This window comes from Ischnura elegans, chromosome 13 (assembly GCF_921293095.1).
Source record: "Ischnura elegans chromosome 13, ioIscEleg1.1, whole genome shotgun sequence".
Taxonomy (NCBI): Eukaryota; Metazoa; Arthropoda; class Insecta; order Odonata; family Coenagrionidae; genus Ischnura; species Ischnura elegans.
Genome location: NC_060258.1, coordinates 6,918,986 through 6,923,629, shown reverse-complemented (window position 1 = coordinate 6,923,629; position 4,644 = coordinate 6,918,986).

Genomic DNA, 4,644 nt, shown 5'->3' with positions numbered 1-4,644 from the left:
GGCGGATCGCAAAAATCGATTTTTTTCAAATCCATCTGGCCCAATGAAAAAAAGTTGTGGGACCGATCAAAAATAAGGCCTGAAAATTTTCAGACCTGTACGTGAACCCCTGACCCTCGCTCAAATGCAATTTAGGGGGGGAAGGTCAAAATTCGAAAAATATAATATTTTATGGTCATTTCCTATAGATTTTGCCGAGTTACTGCCCTTTAGGGCAAAAATTTCGTGCATTTTGACGTATCTGCCACCGTTTAGCCACAAAATGCCTAATTTGAGTCCGCGTCCGCGAAGAAAATATTCCAACGCCCACGCAGCGTCGCGGATACCAGAGCCGCAGGCCGATCCCTTCCCCTCCACGCTCGCTTCTCCCCCTCCCACGCCTCTAATACAGCAAAATTCATTCCGCGCATGCTGCTAGGAGGTCGTTTATCTTTGATAATATAAATCAGAAGATGGTAGAAGGTAAAAAACGATGCGTAGTGAGACGACTTGTCCCTTATTTGGCGCCTCGTCGGCGTTAAACAAATCGATGTTACCAACTTTTAGAGAAGTGATGAAATATTTTCAGATCTGCGCACGCAGGAAAGGAGACTACGATCTATGAAGACGCCTCTCGAGTGGCTATGAAAGTTTGGGAACTTAGGTTATGCACTTCTATTCCGGTATTGTCCGACAGCTATGACTAAACGGATGAATAAGGGTGAAGGCCGCCGGCGTAACCTCCCCGCTCCCCTCTCGAACGCCCCAGATGCTCCAAAATTCACACCAAGTGCGTCTTTCTTCGTTAGTCTTACTAATATTTGATGTATCAGCATCGTCCAGTGAGGAACAATCATGAAGGAATTACTCAATTGCCTGCTTTCCAGTCTGTTTTTCTCTTGTTGGTGTCATTCCTCGTCTTTTGCTGCCTTCAACAAAGTTTTGGCAAATTCTTTCGTGAATCTCTCGTCCGTATGTATAATAAAAGGAATATTGAAATTCAAATTTGAACTTTCATCAATAGATTTTTAAATTCCACAGCTCTAAGCTCAGATATATCCGAAGGAACCGGAGTTTCTCTCCAATATATCATCAGTGGGTAGTCCTTTACGTCGATATTAAAATCCAGCAATTAAAAAATCTCGGATTGGTCGCCAAACGCATCCTTGCAGAAACGCAAATTGGGTCCCTAGATTACCCTCCCAACGTTTATGTAGCAAATCCAAGTCAACTTAGTGCAATTAGTAAATAGACCACTGTAAGGGATGAAATACGATTTGATGCTTTCCCGGCGAATGATGTGTGTAAACTCTTTTCGGGGTTCAACAAAATTTATCCCTTAGGATGAGCCCCCAGTCGGAGCTTGAAATGTTGGCCATTATGGAAAAATTAACCCGGTGGGAATCCCGAGAAGAGTCTACCCACACTGCAAGGGATGTTGTAATTATGCTTATAGCAAAGGGATGATGCCTCCTTTTTGGGCGCTATTCGCTTAGTACCATCATAATCAAATCCTTTTTAATTCTGTGTATCTAATTTTCACTCGGAAAGGAATCGATAATCGCAGATTTTATAACTTTTGCTAATCCTCCGACGGGGGAGGCAAACCTCCAAAATTGGGACCCTGTTTCTTCAACTAACACCACACATTCCCCTATAAACTTGTATTGATAAGTCCTCTTCCCTTTTTTCATCAGACAAAAGTATAGTCTTTCATTCCAATAAAATAAGGCCCTTTGATGACACCTCTCTTTTCTTATTCACAGTAATTAGCATCTTTTCCGGTCTACGTAAGTAATTCTGGTAAACTAGCTTTGATGTATCTTACGAAGTTATGACTTTTGCGTCCGCTAAAATTGCGGGAACGATAATTGCTGTTGCTTGGTTCTTGCATATACCTCTATCACAGTTGGTAGACGCATTTTCCGCGAAGAAGTTCCAATTTGAGGTTATAGTCCTTAATGTTTATTTCATGAGGAAAGTAGAGATACAAATCGGCTAATTTCTCGCCAGTTTAATTTTCTTCGGATGAATAGATGAAGAAAATTTTTGATACTATTTTCCCGTACAAGAATTGACGATGATGACTCAACGCTTTCCTACGATTCCCTTTTTTCCTCAGTTGTCGAGTTTCTTTAGGGTTCAATCCAGCAGCCATCATCTATCTTTTCGTCAGATTGTCTCTCAAAATACTTCTTCATTGGGGGAACCTTACGCTCCTCAATGCACTTACACGCAAAAATATCGCATAATTTAAAATGTTCCTTTAAAATTGTTTGAGTCTTTACTTCAATAAAACCCTACTTTTGGCAAATGACGATTTTCGTAAGTTTTAGTACTTCCTGTGGTACCGCTAAATCCATTTAGTCACATTCATAATGGAAGAGAAGCGCGTCACCATAGTTAGCACACCTTCATAGCCACTCGAGAGGTGTCTTCATAGATCGTAGTCTCCTTTCCTGCGTGCGCAGATCTGAAAATATTTCATCACTTCTCTAAAAGTTGGTAACATCGATTTGTTTAACGCCGACGAGGCGCCAAATAAGGGACAAGTCGTCTCACTACGCATCGTTTTTTACCTTCTACCATCTTCTGATTTATATTATCAAAGATAAACGACCTCCTAGCAGCATGCGCGGAATGAATTTTGCTGTATTAGAGGCGTGGGAGGGGGAGAAGCGAGCGTGGAGGGGAAGGGATCGGCCTGCGGCTCTGGTATCCGCGACGCTGCGTGGGCGTTGGAATATTTTCTTCGCGGACGCGGACTCAAATTAGGCATTTTGTGGCTAAACGGTGGCAGATACGTCAAAATGCACGAAATTTTTGCCCTAAAGGGCAGTAACTCGGCAAAATCTATAGGAAATGACCATAAAATATTATATTTTTCGAATTTTGACCTTCCCCCCCTAAATTGCATTTGAGCGAGGGTCAGGGGTTCACGTACAGGTCTGAAAATTTTCAGGCCTTATTTTTGATCGGTCCCACAACTTTTTTTCATTGGGCCAGATGGATTTGAAAAAAATCGATTTTTGCGATCCGCCCTAATGCACAGGTATGTACGGAATCCTTTTAATCAAATGTAATTATTTGACGAAGGAAATAGAAGGTAAAAGTCTAAACGTTTTCATGTATATCATAGGGCATTCTGCTTTCTACACAGCTTAAACGTTACCCATCCTATTCAAAGTTATAAATAACTTAAACAAGTTATCTTATCTTAATATGAGCAGTTTTTCCTTTTTATGTTGTTCATTTGTGTAGTTGTTTTCTTGCCTTATATATTACTACATTAAATCCTGGGACCGATAAACATGACTTTAATAGCCCTCCAGTGGGGACGTGGGGCACCATGTTGGTCCAAAGTGTCTCATTGGTGTGCTGTTTTTCATGTGATGATGTAAAATACCTGTGATTTTCAGAAGCTACGCATTATTTAGGTATCAAAAGCTTCACATATTTACACATATTACATAGTTACTGGCTCACGATTAGTGTTAAAGCTCTGGTTTTACAAGTGACCTATCTTAACTTTTTTCTCCGGTGAATAAGAAAGAGCTGTATTCCTGCAATGTAGAAATGTGGATTCCCAGCGGTGCTGTTTATTGAAAGTACACTAACCCTTCTTCAGTATTCCTGTTCTCTTTGCTACTCTGATTAACGAGTATTTACAGGCAGTGTAACCAATTCTATTGAATGTTAGAAAGAACTGAAACAAGTATTCTTATCTCAAAAGCAGCTGTTTATTACTTTTTATGTTGTACGTAAGTGTTGAAGTTTACTTGCCTTATATGTTAGTGTGTTAAATCCTGGTATCATATATCATGAGGATGTTTATTTTACGATATGACATCCTAGGACTAATAAATGATAGCTCATTAAGAAAACCACGTTTCAGACTTCAATCAAATTTTTTAGTGCTGTAGTCTGTCTGGAGCTGTCCACAAATCTCCCCCATACGGGGTTACATAACCAATGGTTTTAAAAATAAATGCAGTTAAACATTGACAGGTCTATTTTATTCTCATAGAGGTAGGAGCGGTATCCGTGTTAATTGTGTTTTGCCTGGAGGTCCTAGGTTTGACATTCGCATGTAGTGCTCTTTTTCATAATTTTTTCTACTTATCATTGTGCAAAATTTTACTTACAAATTGGTTTGTATTCGGATTGTAAAAATTTTAATGTAAGTATTAAAATAGTTTAAAGAAAAATCAAACAATAATAAAAATGGCATTGCGACATTTTATGAATTTTTGATTTATTGCGGTTCTGCTTGCCTGCCTGCTGTAATCTTTGTCTCCATTAATTTCACTGAAAAAATAAGTTTCGTGCGTGGAAAATTTTTTCTGAAATGCAGCAGCATTAGATTTTATCTCATTTTTCACATGGATGCCTACTTTCAAATACATAATTTTTGTTGTTTCCTAACCAAAGAAACCTAATTTCGTGTATGGTGTACATCAATTGCACTGTTAATTAATAAAGATAATATTACAATGAAGGTGTAACATAGTTCAAAGATGGCTCCCATGGTAAAAGAAGTGAGAAAGCATTTATTTTTTTGAGCATAAAACATTTTTCCTCTGATAGTGTTGAAAAAATTAATTTTCTCAGGAAAATTTTTATGAGTAATACGAAATTTTAATGTAATGTGGTTTATAAATTAAG